This window comes from Xyrauchen texanus, chromosome 20, assembly GCF_025860055.1.
Source record: "Xyrauchen texanus isolate HMW12.3.18 chromosome 20, RBS_HiC_50CHRs, whole genome shotgun sequence".
Taxonomy (NCBI): Eukaryota; Metazoa; Chordata; class Actinopteri; order Cypriniformes; family Catostomidae; genus Xyrauchen; species Xyrauchen texanus.
Window position 1 is genome coordinate 29,828,810 of NC_068295.1, and position 21,648 is coordinate 29,850,457.

A 21,648-nucleotide genomic window follows, 5' to 3' on the forward strand; every position below is an offset into this window, starting at 1 on the left:
AAAGTGCTGGTAAAATCACTCCTGACCACATTCACCATGTACACTTCCTCTTTGAACTGTTGCCCTCTGGCTCAGAGCACAGAGCACCAGAACAGCCACACAGGAACAGTTTTTTCCCTCAGGTCATCCACCTCATGAAGAGTTAAAACTGCCCCCAAATACTTTCCTTTGGTCAATACTACCATGTGCAATATTCAAGCCATCCATTCCTACTTATATCCATATTTCATTTATATTTTTTAACATATCCTACCTCTTCTTCAATACATTAAATCATCTGTATATACAACATTATTGTGCTATTTCTCTCTTTTTTTAAACCTATTATATCATATTTTTTATTATACTTTTTTATGTCAATATATGTATATATATATTGACATAAAAAGGAAGCTTCTGTCACCATGACAAATCCATTGTGTGTGTGTAAGAATATGGCAATAAAGCTCATTCTGATTCTGAAGATGCCTGTTCAAGCTCTTTTCATCTGAGAAGTATCATAGTCTAATTAACATCTGCTAAACATCTAAAAAAAGGATCAGATTTACAAACATTCATAAACCATAAATGTCTCAAAGACATCTGTTGAATGTCTTATTGACATCTGAGACATACTTATTGACATGTCATATAGACGTATTTCAGATGAGCAAACAACGTTAAAAATTTCACGTATTACATTTATTTTATGTCAGTATCTTGTGGATGGGTTCCTGTTTGTATGTGTTTGTGATGGGGGAAGTGTTGTGACAATTGTTTTTTGCCACATGTTCCAATAGACCTCAGGGTAGATGCCATTTTTTATTTAATGCAAATGAAAGCATAGCTGTAAAGGATAGACATACAGTCCACTAAATAGGTTGATCAGTCTTAAAGTCTAATTTTCATAACCCATGCTTTCCAAAGTTTTGTTTCCACTGGATTATTTTAGAAAGACATATTTTTCAGTTTCATTGGCTGAACAACTACCACCAAGGTGCACAGCCTCATTCACAATAAAATAAATATAATGTCTACCCTAACTAAGATCCAAAAGCCTATATGTTGAAGATATATGGTCAAAAATACCGTTATGGGCCAATGCATAAGCAACAAGAGATAAAGCATGTAGTCATTTACAGTGCAGTGTACGCCCAAAAATATTCAATATCTCACCTCACACACTTATCACAAACTAACCCATGTGCCTCCAGACACGGCTCCACATAGAGCAGCAGATATAACCTTGTGGTTGCTTGAGGAGATTGCTGGGATGTACAGACATTTTTCTCTGTTTATCCTAACAAGAAAATCACTACTCTTCAAACAAGAGCTCTTATAACAAAAAGCACTTTACACTTAGGGAGCATTCCCCATATAGATTTTATACCGGTACTGGTATATTCAATAATGGTCCTGTCTAATGTTTTATTTTTTAGATCTTTTTTAAAACAATGAACGATGGTAACAATGAACTGTGTCAGCCCTATTAAAAAGACAATATAATCTGTTAGTCTTGATAACCTCCAGGTCACCCTCCCCTACTTGTGCAGAATCCCTCCAATTTTAGCACAATGGGACTGTGAGGATAGCATGGGAAGGCTCATTGATTTACTTACATGATATTTAGTCATTTTTTGCTTTCTTGGAGGTAGTTTTATTTCCTGGATATAACGTGAGTTAGGAACAGTTTTATGTTGAGATGTAAAAAAACATTTATTTAACCAATTAACTGAATAAAATCTTTCTTATTTGATCTTTGATCTTGATATGACGTTTTGGTGATTTCTAGATACACCAATTCAATTCATTCCTTATGTTATGTGTGTACTGATACATTTAAGTATTTACTTCATACAAATTGGTTAATTTATTATGGAGTGATTCGGAATATAAAGCGCTACACAACCTCCTATGAAATCCCTATTGGCAGTATGATTATTATTCTTTTCCTTACTAAAGAAAACACATCATGATTTAAGGTGCAGTATGTAAGATTCAGAAACCCTTGTTATTAATGACACCTGTGGCCGTTAAGTGAACTGCAGCCTGGCCATCATTAACTTGCATTGTATGGATCTACAGAGCTGAAATATTTTTCTAAAAATCTTCATTTTTGTTCAGCAGAAGAAATAAAGTCATACACATCTGCGATGAGGTTGAGTAAATGATGAGAGTATACTCATTTTTGGGTGAACTATTCCTTTAACAAGCACACACCCTTAGAACATGAAAGAACAAATGACTGCAGGTAATTAAAAATGTATCCAAAATTCCACATAATCTTGTGGAATTTAATCATTTAAATTGAATACACCCAAAAAGACTTGTGATGAATCTCAAACATTTCTCATAATCTCTCGATCTCATGTGTTTAAGGATCTGGCACATACATCTAAGTGCTAAACTGGTGGTTCCGACACAATAGTGTATGAATGCATTGTACTTGTGCATTGACCCATTAAGAATGTCTGTTGCTATAATGAACTTCCTGGATAAAGAGTAAAGTGCGGACTCAGAGGGCAAACCTCTGCTCAAAAAGGATCTCTAATCCATAGCACCCAAACTGTAGTCACATTTAGAAATGTCATAGAAATTACTGGTATAAATACACTCAAACATAGCACTAACAGATTATGCTTACATTATTCAGTCTGTGTTTGTATATGTGAGCATGTTAGTGCACATACATCCAGGTGTGGGACTGTGGAATGAGAAAAAGTTTTCTGTTTACATGCAGCTGAACTGTCTGTAAGGTACACATTGCCTTTGAAACTCCTCTACCCCTACAATATCGGCTTTTGTCTCTGTGTAAGTGAGTGTTCACACATGCGACAGGTGGCCTGGCCTAAACCCATAGCATTTGAGACTACTGCCTGAGTGACTGAATTACTGTGAATATAAGCATTTGCATAGCTCTAACATAGGAGTGTATTGCTCTGTCATTAATGTCCTCTGCCTGCCTCATTACCACCCTGAGCCATCAGGAACATCCCCAAAGCCCAAATGGTGCAAAAGGGTCTTACATTAACACGTGCATGGGGCAAGAACTGAATGCCCTAAATCCCCTCACCTTTCTCACCCACACCTCAAATTACTGAAGAATAAGAAACCCCCTCCCACAATTTTAGGAGTGCCTTTCTCACATTATTTACAGTATTTCACACATTCCATGTAAAAAATGTAATCAAATCATCCTATGATACTGTTTATCTGTCTTGTCCATTTGTATGGACATAATGACAGTTTTTTTCTTTACAATGAAGTGACCATTACTGACCACTGCCTTCGAAGCAGAATGAAAGACAGCGACAGAGGCACTGAGACAGAGAAAGGGGGAGAATGAGACAGGCAAGAACATCTGTCTATTGAGGCTCCTGGGAACAGATGGGCCTGCGGAGAGAGAATAACTCAGCCTCGAGCCGCCATTCTGAAGGGAATATGATAAAACAGGGACAAAAGAGAGGAGGGGGAGGAGAACGTGGAAAAAAAGAGAGTAGGGGGTTTGTTTGGAGGGAGGCGTATGGGAGGCCAATGGGTTCCAGCAGACCATAGACAGACAGGAGACGACAAGGCTTGAAAGAGGAACAGAGAGGGGTGAAATAGACAACCCTATACAGCTGATCAAAGACATTGATAGCTGGAGATTTGCAAACAGAACTGAGCATGGCTGAGAGGTGACCACAGTTGATGAATCATGCACAGATATTTTGAAGCTTTATAAGAAGTTTGACATTAAAGTTGAATACAGTGTTGAGCAGATTTGCTATTGAGCATATATCTCCCACAGAAACAAAAATGAATTCACAATGAGCACAATTCATTTCAATCAGTGGCGGATTTAGGCATGGGTAGTCGCCAAGAGCGGCATCTTCCAGGGGGCTAGCACCAGGCGGCGGCACACCAACACTCAGAGCTCTTCTGTGGGGGTCAGTGATGCAAATTGACAACCTATAAACACTGATTGTGTGCATTTAAAATGCATTCAGTGATCCCTGCACTGCAGTAAAATGGGACATTTGCGAACTCTCGGTACAGCCCAGTCTAAAGCGGTCTGCAATCGTGTGTGAATTGGACCATCAGCAGTGCTGATACAGCTCTGTGTCTTTGCAGGAATGTTTGATGTGCAAAATGTAAAGCTTTGCAGCAACAGACAAATCTCTGTGTAAAACACAATTAGAGCTTTGCCCCACTGCAGACCAAGCAACTCTTTTCAGTCATTAATCATTTATATCTCACCCACTGATCAATATTTCATTAAGCTTGCCATTTGATGCTAGAATCTAACTGCTCTGAACCAATCTAAGAGTTGTATTATACATAATTTCCCCTATTCACAGGACAGTTGTAGCTGTCCTTTTTTGCATATCGCTGCCCCCTCCAGCATTTCATGGTGCCTTTTGAGGCCCGTTCTTCATAACGCGGCAGCCCATTTCAGCTAAACGCGGCCCATTCTGCCCCCGTTTCACGGCCGGCCCGGTTCTCCTGATGGCCAGTCCGCCCCTAACATTAAACGTGAATCTCAAGGAAAATAATAAATGGTAAAAAAAATTATGCCTGACATGACCCCTTTTAGGAAACAAATGTTAATTAAAAATGTTGTTGTTGTTTTTTAAGTAAAATTAATACATTCCAAGTTTCCGCTAAATACATAGTCCCTGACAAGAAAACATTGCAAAACAGAACATTACTATGCATAAGAAAAACTGTCAGTAATGAGTGCTGCACAGTGATACACACAGTAAGTAGCTTGTTGAAAAGGTCATAAGCTTAATCAAAAATCGGTTTTAAAAGGTATCATGTAACATATTGTATTATGTTATACATTGTTTATTGTATAATAAATGAATATTTCACTATCCGTGATGGAGGGCCATTTATATACCTTGTTGTGTTTGAGAGGATTGAATGAACATGCTCCTCCCAATCTTTTGTTAAGAACTGCATTATATACAGGACTATACAATATTGCATTTCAGAGGAATTGGCTAGAAGAGAATATAACTGAAATATTGGTCTAAATGATTGAGAATACAAAAGTATAATATGAACATGAATACAAATGTGCCATAATTGTATCTTTTTTATATTTCTGGGTTTGGAACATGAAATTAAACTAGCAGGCTTAATGGCACTACTGGTGTAGAGAGATAAATGACCATAGAAAATGTTATTGCATCTTTATCTTTTTCTCCAAAAGCAAATGAAACAATACAATATTAAGTTTTCATAATTTTCTGAAACAGAAAAATAAAGAGAGGTGAACTGCAGTCAGAATAGTGGAAGGTCATAATTTACTGCAACTCAAATGTACTGTATTTAAATCCCCATCGCAGCAAGTGTTGACTAGTTTGCTGGATATTTGTATTACTGCTAGGGTACAAAATGTACATTAAGAGAGGAAACAAGTTTGCTAAATCTACCCTTCTAAATTAAAGTTGAATTATGTCATGGGACACTGTGAAAAGGGTCGACTGTTTGTAGGTTGTGAGTTCAAAGGGATCATTTATAAATGTTGAACAAAATAAGCTTTATTAATAAAATTAACATACAGAGATTAATTTCCACCAAGAACAATATTTACACTTTCCACAGCACATGTGGATTGACAAGTGAGGTAAAATAGATACAGCAACACACATTCTTTACCTCACACCTTAAGAAAAAAAGAATTGCAGTTTTATGTTGAGAGCACACCTTTTGAGCAGATACCAAAATTTCTTCCATAATGAGATACCATTAGCACTTAACACCTTAGTTGCTCCAGGGGACCTGTCCCTATTGTGAAATAGTGAAAAGCATTTTAAAGAAAGCACCTGCTAACGATGTCAAAGGAATATTCCGTGTTCAAAGCAAGTTAAGAGCAATTGACTACATTAGTGGCTTAATGATGATTACCACAAAAATAAGTTTGACTTGACCCTTCCTTTCTTTAAAAAGAAAAAGAGGGCAAAAATGGAGGTTGCAGTGAGGCACTTACAATGGAAGAGAATGGGGGCCCAATATTTGGAGGGTTTAAAGGCAGCAATGTGAAACTTATTATTTATAAAAGCACTTACATTCATTCTTCCGTTTAAACTTCTATATTAATTTAGTTCTATAATTGTTTAAATCTTTCAGTTGTTTTAGTCGGTTAACAACATTACGTAATCGTGGCAAAGAAGTTGTTAAACTGGATATAACTTTCCACAGAAAAGTTTTCTAAGTGATTTGTTTCCCAGTAAAATCATGTTAACACACATAATGTCTTGTGTCTTAAGTCTTGTGGCTATACTTTTGAAACAGTGAATATTTTAACATTTACAGATTGGCCTCATTCACTTCCATTGTAAGTGCCTCGCTGGAACCCAGATTTGAAAAACATTTTAAAGAAAAGGACGAGTTAAAATTCATTTTTGTGGTAATCAACATTATGTCACAAATGCTGTCGATTGAGCTTAACGTGTATTGAAACAGGAATATTCTTTTAAGTAGTTGTTACAGTAAAATTTCCAATAAGTAATCCCACTGCCTAAAAAATAAATACATAAAAAAATAAAAATAAGACCCCCCCCTCTGTGGTGTCAACAATAATTGGCCAATCTGTTTGACCCCAATCAATCATCAGACTTAAAAACAGGACACTGAAATTTTCTCTTTGACTAATTTACAGTAATGAAGAATATCCTCTCTTTCCTCAACTCTCATGTTGTCTACTGTCTTTGAACGACAGTTACCATCAACTGCTCCACACTGATCTCTAGATATGCTCCTTCCCAGGTTGCATCCTCCTACTCAGACTCAAAGTCCACTGGAATTGTTAACTTTTGCATTCCTCATCACCAGAGACCCACTTGGGCATGTACTCGCACCGCTGAAATTCTCTTTCTCTTAGCTGTTATCAACATGTTTCTCTTACCACTGATATGGTAATAAGTCTTATTATGTCTTATCCCCCTTCTCTTTACACCTCAGCAATGACAGAAAAGCTCTTAACCTGCCTCTCAGACATCTAGTCACAGACAGCTCCTCAATTCATAATCTCAGGAGAGAAACGACAATAAACCAACTCAACACATTTTGACAAAAATGTTTTTGTTCTGCGGCAGAAATACTGCAGAGTTCTGAGAAGTATCATGTCATAAGCTTTAGTTATCACTTGACTAGCCTATTGTTACTTACAACCAGAGGTGGAAGACAGTAACACAATACATTTACTTGAGTACTGTACTTAAGTACACTTTTTGAGTATATGTACTTTACTTGAGTATTATTTTTTCTGGAAACTTTTGACTTTAACTTCACTACGGAAGCATACTGAGGTATGTAAACTTTTCATTTCTTGTGAAAGTTTGAAATCATGTGTGCTTTAGAGCTAAAGTTTCAATATGAAGTATGGTTGGTTAAATAATTTTTTATGGATTTGCCCGCCAAGTTGCCATAGCCTTGTGGATACACCGCTAACGCATAAGTAAAATTAGTTTGTTAGCATGTGAAAGTGTGAATTCAAATGTAAATGAGCTTAAGAATTAAATAAGTTAATATCTTTTAACTTTTATAGTTTTCTTTGTTGTTGATGTTGTTACCTTGTATAATTACTATAGTTATGTGTAGAGCTGCACGATTAAATCATAATAAGATCGCAATCTCGATTCAAACACCCACACAATCTCTTTCCTAAATGATAACAATTCTAAACAAACGTCTATTAAACCTTTGACAAAAATCATACCGGATCATTCAAATCTGTGTAGGTGTGCCACTGAGCCAGAGAGAGCAGTTATCATGTATATGTATAAAACTGCTTCATAAACAGTCTTTTCTAGACCTGGACTTACAGCCAAAGTGCGTGGTCATGTCTGTATTTACAGCGATTTCACAGTCCGCTTGATTCAAATGTTGATGAATGTATAAACATAGATTTGTGCACACTGCCAGAGCTGTGTGAGAACACTACCATGCTGTTTTGTGGGGGTGGGTAGGAACGTTAAATAAAAAATTAAGATTATTATGGTATTTTTTGTCAATTCAGTTGTTACATTTCTATAGATTTTGTAACATTCTAAAAGCTCTTTGTTCCTCAGATCAAGCTAGTCAGTGTATTCAGTAGTTTGCTTTAGAGGCACAATGTATTGTAAGTATTACATACAACAATGAAACAATAATAAAACTATGCGTTGACATACAAAAAGGAAATTTACTTTTGATACTTAAGTACTTTTAAAACCAATTACTTCTATATTTTTACTTAAGTAAAAATCTGTATTTACAACTTTCACTTGTAATGGATTAATATTTGATCAGTAGTATCTGTACTTTTACTCAAGCTTACAACTTGCTGAAATGCTCATATATTTTGAGTTTATATAGCGGATTGGCCACCTATTACTGTAAAATAATCACTACAAAATATTTAACAGACAGACTACATGTGGACAGCTCACATTTGGAGGAGAGTGTTGTGTAAATCAAGTGAAACGCATGCATTTACAAATTTCCTGATTTTCCATACATTGCTGAATATAATGTCATCATGTCTCATCTCTGCCTCCCTTATTTCATACAGTGAAAATAAACACCAGATAAACTGATAAGAATGATAGAAGTTTGTTTATACTGTATGTTCGTGCACGTTCAAGCACATGAATAATGCACATCTGTTTGTTATGCCCAAAACACGTGTAAATATGGCAAATTTAGAAGAGTAGAATGTGACATTATCTTGTCTTTTCACACTTCACTAAGTTGTTGCAATTAGTTTGTTCAAGACAGATACAACTGTAGGCTAGGCTATGTGCATTTGCTCAATATTTTGTTTCTTTAATTGGTCACATCAGTGACAGATTAAAATAGGAATGTTTGTAAAATAGCTTTTATGTTTGCATGACACTAACTGGTAATTTCCACTGTAAATAACTCTTGAATAATGGCGCCATCTGCCAGTGTGTTCATGTAAGAGTAGTGAAAAAATAAGTGCTTACAACAAAATGGTTGAGTGGCTGTAGTGTGCATGCTTCAAGTGGTCTGTAGGTGTATTAAGTCAAAATAAAACAAAAAAAAAATCTCAGTGTTATGGCTTTTAGTGGTCAGTCGACTGTACTGTAGCTAAACACAAATAGTGTTCATAAAATTGGACAAAACTACTCGTTCTCAAAATACTTAAAACGCTGAAACGTTTTCACAAAATTCCTCCGGGATTAGATGATTCAGGCTGCTATTGAAAAACTGCTATATATTTTTTAAACAACTGGGATGTTACACATTTGTTTTGACAGACAGTCATGCACTTCCACTATAACGAAGTTTGAGTCATTGCCGTCAACATTCATATATATGCGGATACCGCCATCTAGCGCCTCCATGTGCAAACAACACAGTTAGTACATGGCATTGTTTTTGGCATTAATTAAACTCATTTTATACTTAGCAGTTAATCCTTTGTTTAAATCGTATCATTGCCAGGAATCATATTTTTGAGTGTGGTGTACATTATGCTTTAATGATGGAATATTTTTTTCCAAATAACTGGGGGAATTTTGAGAGATGTTGTCATATTATTTTCTTTAAAAGTATTAATTGTAATTAAATTAATGTTTCTTTTTTAAATTTATACATTTACATACTAAGACCTTCTATAAAAATTTTGTGAATCTTTATCATTTATCTTATTGTACTTTCTTCATGTTAGAGTCAATGCAGAACTCATTTTCTTGATCTTTCCACACGATGCATTTATTCAGCACACATCAAACATAAATAATAATATGTATAAATAAAATTCTATTCATATAATAATATTTTAAATAAGTATATAACAGCAATAGTATAATTAAATATCTGTAAAAAAATATTTTAGGTGTTGATCGATTAATAAAACAACATCAATTAAACTATTTCAAGATGCTACAGACAAAAATGGTTCAGAAGTGTTTAATAAGAGAATGGGGAGCCCTTTAACTTATCTTCTTGGAGTCTTGGAGAGAAAATTAAATCGCATGTCATGTGGCCTGAAAACATTATTGGGTAACACTTTACAATAAGGCTCTATTCGTTAACATAAGTCAATGCATCATGAATTAACAACAATATATTTTCAAATAATTTATTAACCTTTGTTAATGTTAGTCAATAAAAATACAATTGTTCATTGTTAGTTCTTAGTGCATTTACTAATGTTAACATTTAGTAATAGAGTTTTAACTATGTTAACTAATGGAACCTTGTTGTAAAGTGTTATCCATATTGTTTTTTATAAATTACCCTTTGGATTCCAACAACATATTGATTAAAAAGAAAGTGAAGGAACATGAAAATTAGAGGATCTAAAAGGCCTATGCACAATTTATTGATTATTTTGTGGCTTACATTTTGAATTGAAATTGTTGTCAATTGAAAAGTAAGAACTATAAAGTTATAAAGGTAGAAGATTAAGCAAATAAAGAAAAACAATGATCTTAATGATTTTTTTCAGCCCCAGAATGTACCCCCATTTATTCTAACCTGTCTTTATTACATTTATTTCCACTTCACCCAAATCTGTTCCAGCTTGCAGCATACTCACTCATAAACATTCAGCAGTTCATGCAAGTAAATGGAATAGATTTAGCTTTAAAACATAGTTAAGAAGTATTAATGTTGTATACTAGAGTTATACAGTTGTTTTGAAGTTTAGTTGAAAAAGTATACGTTAATTTTAGGGGTGTGCAGCGAAGTCATTACCTGTATCTCTATTTGTATTCATTCATTTTGAAATGTTACTCTTACATTTATCATTTATATGAATAAAATATAGAATATGCCTTGTGTATGCCTTTTCATAAAAATAATAATAATTATTATACAATTATTATTTAATTAAATTATAATAAAAACAATTATTCCCAGGTGAAGCTGAATTTGTTGGCCATATAGAAACTTTGGTTTCTCCAGGTATTTCTGATATTAATATCTGCCTGAAACAGAATTTTCATTCTTCTGCTTCATAAATTTTGACCACCATGTTGTATTGAGCAGTTATGAGTAATTGTACATTATGTTATATTTAGATACAATTTCACAGAAATGTTGATAAAAAAAAATTTCTTCACATGTATCAAAATGGCTTTACTGTTAGTTAATGTATATTTTGAAATGTCAAAGAATTTCTAAATGTTATTTATTTATTTATTTTTAAGAGTGGCATATTAATGAATAATTGGTCAGTTAACATACCAAAAATATTTCTACATGGATGAACAGTTAAGAACTAATTAATGACTTATGAAAATTATTGTTAAGCTTAATTTCCACTGGGTCACAAATGACCCACAAATGCAAAAGGTGTATGCCGATTCTGAACGCAATAGGAGGGTTAAAAGGAGAAATCCTGAAATATAATTAGTTGTATTAGTTCTAGCTCTGTCTATTTTCTCCTTTTCTACTAGACAACGTAGAAAGTGCCATGTCTCACCACCTCTCCCCTGCTAAATAATGTACTCATCTGAACCACTAGGGGTCAGTAGAAAAGCATGGGTCATTTCAGTCTGTGTCTGTGAAGGCCAGTGCAATGCGCTCTGAGGATCACAGTTGACTATTATAAAATAAGCTGTAACACATAAACCTACTCCACCTTCCCAGGACCACATTTGTGTCTTTGTGTGGGTGATCTCCATGGTTACAGGCTTTTGATCTTGTTCTCTTATGAGGGACACCAGTAAAAACATAATTCGGTGCTTTTGTTTTCTATGGTAGGTTGCATAACAGAAAGTAGACATAACTCAGATAAAAAAACAAGTCTGATTTAATCTGTTTGGGAAGCAGCTGTGTGTAGAAGCGTGTGTGTGTCTTTGACAGCAACCAGACTATGGGATATGTAGTAAACAGACAGCCAGGGATTTTAGAAGACAAGTATGAGCAATGATTTCAGCTATGATGGCTTCTGATGGCTTCAGCTATGACTCTCTGCCATAGTGTCTTGTGTAAACATAAGAAAAACATGTAATGTTCAATACAAGTTAAGCTCAATGGACAGCATTTGTGGCATAATGTTTATTGCCACAAATATAATTTCAACTTACCCTTCTGTTTAAAAAAAAAAGCAAAAATCTTGGTTCCAGTGAGGCACTTACAATGGAAGTGAATGAGGGCCAATCCGTAAATGTTAAAATACTCATTGTTTCAAAAGTATAGCCACAAGACTTAAACAATATGTGTGTTAACATGATTTTAGTGTGATAAAATCACTTACCAACCCTATCTGTGTAAAGTTATAGCCAACTTTGTTGTCATGACAACAAACCCCTATTTTCATTACACATTAACATGTGTAATGTTAACGTCTTGTGGTTATACTTTTAAAACAGTGTGCATTTTGAATTAGCCCCATTCACTTCCACTGTTTCAAAATTATGTTGTGGTAATCAACATTATGCCACAAACGCTGTTGATTGAGCTTAACTTGTACTGAACCCGGAAAATAACATTAATATATGCATACAGACCAACACGTACATACACAATATGAATTTTACAGTTATTTTAAATTACGTTACTATGTATGCATATGATGTACAAAATATATTGACGGAGTTATATAAAAAATAAAGTGTTGTTTGCTTGGTATTTTTCTTTGATATTTGCTTATTTACTTATTGGATGAGTTCAAATCTTGCACGTTCTAGTTTCACCAGCAGATTTAGGAGTTTGTGTGTGTTTCAATGGACATACTTGGTGGTTGTTTGGGTCTGTTCTGACTAATTTTATGCACAATAAGAGCTGTCTGTCAAGTTTTAGTAGCAAGGGTTGACTGTATCTGTCTCATTGAGACACAGTTGTACTCTTTCTCTCTCTCCCTCTCACTCTCTGTGACAGGAAGTGTAAACACAGATCAAGTGTCATAGTCCAACCCACCAATTCTCACCTCTATTAAAGAGTGTTACCTTTCGTAACTTTCCCAAATACGCCCCTAAAATGTCCTGTATAAGTCCACTACCCCCTCTAAAATACCATCATAAACTGCCCCTTCTCCTCAAGACCACCTGCGTGGTACTTGGAAACAGGATATCGATAGATCACACAACCAATTACTGATTGATTGAGATTACACCAAACATCACATTCTATTGACACAATGTTCACCTCATGTGAAAATTTCACACCGCCTTACACCACTGTGTAAAAAGGCATGTAGCCGAGTGTGATTCTGTAATACATGACAACACTAACTTTTGTATTGGTGGCTGCAATTGCAATAAACCAAAAGTCACTATCAGGTCAAACGAACATGGAAAACAAAAAAAAATTAGATCATAAAATTTGAAAATACATTAATCAAAATATGTAAGAACAAACACACACACACACACACACACACACACACACACACACACACACACACACACACACACACAAACATATGTTTTCTCCAGACTTCCAAATTATACCATAATAACAAAGGTGTATTGCATTTAATAAAAAATAGGATTGATAAGTGAGTACCCGGTACTGAAAAAAAACGTTTAAATAAAAAAAATGTGCTTCATGACGTAACATCTCAATTAACTGGTTTGATTACAGTCAGAAATATATTTTTATGTGTCTGAATCAACCAGACCACAGTAGGTCACATCAACAAAACAAAATGTTATGGGTTTGATCAAGTAAAAATAGCTTCATAGGGTAAAAAATAGCAGATTTTTACAGTGCAGTTATTTGTAATGTATAGCCTTTCAGATATTATTATATTGTCTGAGTGCTATAAATCACAATCACAATGTTTGTCTTCAAGTCTATTGTAGTACACATTGTTTAGGTTACAGCTATGCACAAGCATCCAGTAATGCACTGATCTTGATTATACTACTATTCATTAATTATCATGTGGTTACTTCTGAATAGAGGTTGAGAATGTCTTTATATAAACAATTTGTAATAATAGTGTCATATAGTCATGTATTACTTCTGTTAAAATAGAAATTGTCTGCTAAAGTTATAAAGATTTTAATCAAAAGGTTTAATTGTGTTCTCAGGACAAGGGTATTCATATTTGTCAGGTCGAGGGAATTTGTCACATTTTTATTAAGGCAAGTTGTCACAGTAATGCCACTCCCATATTACGTCGTCTTTTACAAATTGTTTGTACACTGTAAAAAAAATTATAAACAAAAAGCCTGTTAAATATGCGGTAAACTTGTAGCTGTAGTTGCCAATAATTTATAGTAAACAATACAGTGACTATGTTTCAGGAATTCCGGAATGCTATTGTGGAGCTTGTATATTTTACAGTTCACTATACCATAGATATCATTAAATGATATAATGTTAATATACCAATCTACTCGAACTACAAAATTCAAACTTTTAACTTTTAAATGTCCTGTTAACACAACGGAAACAAAGGTTGTATAATAAAATGCAAAATGATTATTTAAATTTGATCATGAGTGGCCCTTCCTGGAGCTATGGTGAATAAACATGTTTATACACAGCACAGTGTCACTCACACAAACACAAAACACCATCAGGGTAATTTTCTTGTTAAATAAATTATAATTTGACATTAACATTTTTTTCCTATCACTGTAAAATCAATTTTTTTAAGGCAATTGGTTTGCATGCTTTTTCTAAGTAAACATACTTATTTGGCTCTAGTTAACTGAACTAATGTTTTTTAAAGTAACATTTAACAAGTTAAAAATAAACTTAACTCATCTGAAAATAAATTATCATTGTTTTTATTTGATTATTTAAATTGAGCTATAGCACATCTTATACCGTACACCAGAAATGATGACTGGTATCTCAGTTAGCTATATTGAACATTGGATTCTCCTCAGTATTTCTTAGTGTACATACATCTTCACTTTTGTAAAGTACAACTGAGTAAAGGAAAATGGTTTAAATTTAACAGGCTCCTGGCACAATTACCAGAGGTAACACTAATCACCCTCATTGTGACATCACACAAATCACATCAACCAGCTTCAACAAAACAACAACAATGGTCATAAGATTTAACACTATATGCATTTTTTAAATAACAATGATTTTTTTCTACAAAAGTTCCATTGTTTTGACCAAACATTCATCATTTATTCAAGTGCAAGGGCTTATGGGTATTCCACCCTGCCACAATTTTGTGCTTGATCATTTTGGGTTAGTAGTTCTCAAAGCCAAAGTTTAAAGAATGTATATATTTGAGTTATGATTCCAAAATGTGAGATTTCAAGTAAGGTTTAATTAGGACCACTTAAATGTTTTTATTAATGACAACGGTAGCTTAATTAAAACTAGTAAATTCAGCTTAAGTTGAGCAAACTCCTTTTTTTTACACTTTGAGATAACTATTAGTATTTACAGTAAAAAAAAGGAAAATTGCATGCATTGTCTTGTTAAATAAAATATAATTTTACAGTTAACCATTTTTTCCTACTCTGAGAAATGTTTACTGGAATAAAAAGGGTGACCACGAGCCCCGGTATCCCTTACATTTTAAATATTCTTCAGACCAATGAATAGGCTAATAAAAATGAAACAGGGGAAATTTGCAATTTTAACAATATGAATGCATTTAGTTTTCCTTGCAAAGGGGTTAAAGCATTTGACCCATGAACTTGTCCTCCAAAAAACAAAGTTACAATCCGATGATCCTGGTTTCTAAGCAGTCATATTTCCAAAAACGCAATCAAGTAACCTCATTAGTCTTTAGTTCCATCTGTGGTCCTTTGTTGCTGCTGATGAGCAAACAAGAATGACAGAAAGAACTGAAAGTATAATGAAACATTAGCTGCATGGTCAGAATGATTGTGACAATGGCCCTAGTGCTTTTTAAACCCTGCAGCCCAACAGAGAGAAATCATTGCATCTGAAATGGACATCAGTTCTGTTGAAGATGACCGAACCATCAAGACAAGGTGGAGTCCAATGGTGTCAGACAGCCTGAATACACACTCAAACTATCACTCTTTCTAATGTCAAGACCTTTCAAGGTGATTTTACTCTCTGCCCTGTGTTGGTGCAGAGTTGGTCCTGTGTTTACATTGCAAGGCTTTAACAGGAAAATTGATTTTGATCTGTGCCCCTCACTCTCAGTTGAAATTGGTGTCGGCAAGGCATAATATGTTATATAAACTAAAGTTATAAATATCTTGAAAAACATAGTGGAGAGATCATCTGATGAGGGTAAAAAGTTAGGATCAGGGGAGCACATGTTAGAGATATACTCTTTACATGTTTTGCAGCATCAAACATGTCCTTTTTTTCCCACTGTAAGCAAAGGTTTGTAACAAAGCCTAATCGCGGGTAAGAAACATCATGACAGGGCTGAGTTGCATATTGAAAGACATACAGTAGGTTAACAGGCCGTTCAGCCAAACCACTCAGAACAGTAAAGGTGAGACAGATTTGCCATTCTGATTCTGCTTGATGACCCTGATTGTCCCTACCACCGTGAAAAGAAAAGGTTGGTCCATTCTGGGGCAGAAGCTATTTTAAAGGGTTAGTTCACCCAAAAATGAAAACTATCCCATAATTTACTCACCCTCAAGCCATCCTAGGTGTATATGACTTTCTTCTTTCAGCCAAACATAATCGGAGTTATATAAGAAAATATCCTGCCTCTTCCAAGCTTTATAATGGGAGTGAATGGTTCCTTAAATTTTGAAGCCCAAAATGTACATCCATCATAGAAGTAATCAATACGGCACCAGGGGGTTAATAAAGACCTTCTGAAGCGAAGCGATGCGTTTTTTGTAAGAAAAATATCCATATTTATGAACTATAATCACTGGCTTCCGTTAACGGCCGTCCTCGCGTTCACAAGAGAATCGAGTCCCGGCGGATGACATGGCTTTGGTGAGAAGTGACGAACACAGAAGCACACGTTTTTAAAAGCAAAGGAAAATACCGAAAATAAGTGAGTTGTTTTAGCTATACTGTAGATTTGTATTAGTCTTAAAATGGTGCGTTTGTGCATCTATCAAGTCATTCGAATCGTCCATTCATGGCAGCAAATACTCTCAGCCTCTGTTGGCATTGCCTCACATTTCCTGCATGAGCACCACCACGTCTCCCGTATTCTCTACCAGATTCTTTTTTTGTGCTGCTGCTGCAGCCTCCTTCATCTCCTGGAGTTCCTGGTTGGAGTAGTCCAGTTCAAACAAATAGGGCTAGGCAAAAAACTCAATCTCCTCTTCTCTTATATCAAAATCCTCTGACATTTTTCTTTAAAAATCCTCGTTGTTGACTTCTAATTCATGATTGGCATTTGTTTTGCTCTGTCCTCTATGCTTCCACTTTCGTCACTTCTTTATAGTTTATAAAGTTATAAATATGGATATTTTTCTTATAAAAACGCATCGCTTTGCTTCAGAAGGCCTTTATTAACACCCTGGAGCCGTATGGATTACTTTTTTGATGGATGGATGCGCTCTTTTGGGCTTCAAAATCTAAGGAACCATTCACTCCCATTATAAAGCTTGGAAGAGCCAGGATATTTTTTTATATAACTCTGATTGTGTTTGGCTGAATGAAGAAAGTCATATACACCTAGGATGGCTTGAGGGTGAGTAAATTATGTGATACTTTTCATTTTTGGGTGAACTAACCCTTTAATGTCCATTGGCTGAGATAATTGGTGATTTTTCACCTCTGAGGTAATAATCCTTATGTCACTTTCCTCTATTACAAAGCTAAATAATACACAAAGATTGATTGTTTATCCAACAATCAAGTCAAAGGCATTTTTAGTAATAAGACAGAAATGTCTATAACAAGTTAAATTGATACTCTTACATGTTAAACTTATTCTTCAGTTTACGAAATCCTTATATGCACAATGTGCAAATATGTTACTACAGTATCACACACAATATGTTTTATGTTTCTGCCCAAAGGAGAGAAACTAAAATATATATGGTCATATAGTTCTCAAAACTAAGCCCATTTGACTGAACCTACATCTACGTTTAAAAAATATTCACTATATGCCGGGACCACTCATATTTTAGACTATTCCAAATAATCAAACAGCACATTCACAGCTTTTATGTAAGAGATTGATTTGTATTGAAGATTTGATGTGACAGCTTTGGGTGGTGTACTGAGTTTCAGTTTTACAGAAAAAAAGGATGTTGTGTTAAAGGAGGGGCAACCACTGTACTCCACTATGACTATGAAAGGGACCACCAACACAAAAAAAGCCCATCAGTGTATTCTCTGTCTGACTCCAATACACAAACCTACATACATTCTTGATTTTGGCCTGGCTGATATTTCTAACCTGGCAGCACATTGAGTCTTGACTAGTTTTACTGTCCCATTTATTGTTTAATATGATTTAAAGTAAAAACAACACATTATTGTGGTCAAGTCAACCAAAATTACTAAATGTAAATTTGTGTGTGATTTATGAATTATTTTCCTAATCAAGGTTCAACACCACCTAGCGTGGCGTGATTCCTTTCCTTTAAACCTGTTCAGAGAAACATACTGACAAACAAAGATTCCTTGGCCTAGGTGGTCAGACAACAAGATTCTCCAGGTGCAGAAACACACTGTTTGCGCTGTTCATTAGGCGCGTTGGTGTCAGGTGCGTCACAGTAGTTTGAAAGTACGTGGGTCAAAGGAAGAACTGTTTGCCTGTGCTTTAGCAAGTCCTATGCAGTGGACTTGTCTTATAGCAATGAACACGTAGAGTTTGCAGAGCTGACTATAATCCTGCCTTGAAAGAGTGTTTCTTTGTTCTAAATTAGTGTTAATAATAGGGTGGCTAGACGTTCCGTTTTCCCCGGGACAGTCCCGAATTTAAACACTTTTTCTAGTGTCTCGACAAAAAGCTGACAAAATCGTGTTTTATTCCGCATTTCCCCTCTCCTAAACGCATCTCCAATGCGGCTTTCTCAGTCACGTGAGTATTCTAATCAAAGGTTGCCAAGGATACGACTTGTAAAACCAATAAAATCACACCGTGTTATTTGAAGTACATGACTGTATTAAACTATCCAATCACAATCCACTAATCAGTTTGAAAGAACACAGATGAAATTGCGGCTGGAAAAATGTCAAGGAAGCATGCATGTAATTTAATGAAAGAGTTTACATTTCTAAAAAAGGAGTCACAGATAGAGCCTAGTAATGTGAGGTGTGAGATTTGTGGAGCTCGCATATCTATGGCCCATGAAAGCCGCACCAACATCATGCAGCATGTTCATAAAAAAAGCATGTGGATGCTGCTAAAAGTAAGTGTGCCACACAAAGTTTTAGCAATTTTGTTGTAAAGCAAAGTTCTGAATCTGACAAGGTGCACGCAAGTGAAGGACTTTTTGCTTATCATTCTGTTGTGCACGGCCATAGTTCTCGGTCGGCTGACTGCACTGCGAAATTGATTAAGAAATTTGGCCCGCACCAAATTTGAAGCTGTCATATGCAACGTACCTGCAGCTGGACTATCAGAAATTACTTCAGCATGGCAACACGTTTCCTCTCTTGGTCCAGTTCTTGAAAGAATACAACATATTTTTAATGGTCTGCGTGCACACTTTCTTTCTCAAGAAAAATGCCCAAAGTTTCTAAGAGACATTTTCAGCGATCCTTGCACTAAACTTTGGATTGGCTTTGTACTCAAGCAAACAGCCACTTTTAACCAGGCACTGAAGATCACATATCAGCCACAGAAATGTAAGTGCAGCGTAGTTCTAGCGGGAAGGCTAACAGTTGTACATCATCGCACCATTAGCTGGGTAATTCCTAGCCAATCGCATGTAAGCCATTGCTTTAAGTCTGCTCACAATCTATCACATTGTTGTTTCAGTGTGCTAACATGGCAACCTCCACCACCCCACCACCACCAGTTGAGTCCCGTCCTGCATGGGGGTAGGTTCCTCGCCCCTGCCTCCTATCTCCGGCAGGATATGACGGTTCAGAGTACAACTTCTTCGGACCGCCAGATGGGGCCTATGCCAAAGAGAAACATTACTTTTATGTTTTATATTCATCAAATAAATGTAATCTTAAATTTCACTGAAGTCTGCGATTCTTCCTGACAGAAGTGGCTTTGCATATTAGTAAAGTTTTACAGGCCAGGCTGGGGGAATCATTCATACCCTCTAACATTAAAAAGCAGTTGGATGCCCTGGTTGAAACTGGTGACATGTGAGCGGATTATTTCTTTTGTGCAATGAGAAACTTGTATTCAGCATTGGTGGATTACCTCGAAAATTGGAGCTGCTCATTGGAGAACATAGAAAAACTTGAGTTGACCCTACTGAGATGTATCCCAGAGTGGAAAGACATTTAGAGCAGTCTCGAACACTTCTAATCCAGAATCCCCACTCTCAGTTTGATTGACGAAACCAAGGTCTTTGATGAGTGGGTTTGCACGAAAAACATTGTCATTTGTGCATCACTGAGAGAGATGGACAGATGTTTTTCGTGAGCTGGAGAGCAAGACCATCAACTTTGGTGCCTTAGCCAAGGTCGTGGAGTTTGTTGCCTGCCTGGGACATCTGCATCTGTGGAGCGTGTGTTCTCATTAATGAATGCAGCATGGACACCGGATGAATCTTGACTCAGTGTAACAATCATGAAGGCAATGCTTTTCATATGTTTAATTTTGGACTGGACTGCTCTGCATTTTACGATAAACTCTTGAAAAACAGCGCACACTGAGAAAAATGGCTGCCAGCGAAAAGTACAAGGTGACACCAGTTTCCGTTAGAATATTCAAGATCAGTAACATATTCTAAATACTTTGGATTACTTCTTCAGCACTGACATATTTTTAACTTTCTGACTATAAAAACTCTACACATGTTAAAAATACATTCTCTGAAAAACCTAAATATCTTATGCAGTGTTGTTTCTAAAACAAGATATATTAAAATGATTTTTTTACAAAAAGCTCAAATTTAAGTTACAATAAGGCACTTTCAATGGAAGTGAATGGGTCCAATATATCTACATATATACATTTTTAGGGTTTAAAGACAGAAATGAGAAGCTTATTATTTTATAAAAGCACTTACATTAATTATTGTATTAACTAATGTATTATTTGAGCTATAAAGATATTTAAATCAGAAGTTTTATAGTGATTTTAGGGTTTGTTGACATTACATCATCATACACAGAAAAGGTTATCAAGCAATTTTATCAAACTAAAATCATATTTATATGCATATTGTTTATGTCTTGTGGCTATACTTTTAAAATAGTGAGTATTTTAACATTTACGGATTGGCCCTATTCACTTCCCTTGTAAGTGCCTCACTGGAACCTCGATTTTTTATTATTTATTATTATTATTATTTTTAAGAAAAGGATGGACAAATCGAATTTTTTTGTGTGTTAATCAATATTATGCCAAAAATTCAATCGGTTGACCTTAACTTGTATTCAATCCAGAATATTCCTTTAAGAAAACTTCTGCTTCAGCAGGATGGAAATTTTCAATATTTTAGGTGTTCATTGGAGTTACTCGACCAACACAGTCAAATCAGCAGGCTCCTCACTCAAAGTGAAAAAACCGAAGCCAATGTGCAGCAAATCTCCCTCCATTCTTGCAACACCAAAACTGCCAAAATCACAATGGACATGAGGTGCAATACAGGGACTGGGAACTGATCAATGTGTTTACATGAACTACAGTTGAACAGATCTGACTATTATGCCTGCTTTCATTTGACACCTCAAGACTGAAACTATAAGTGAATTCTG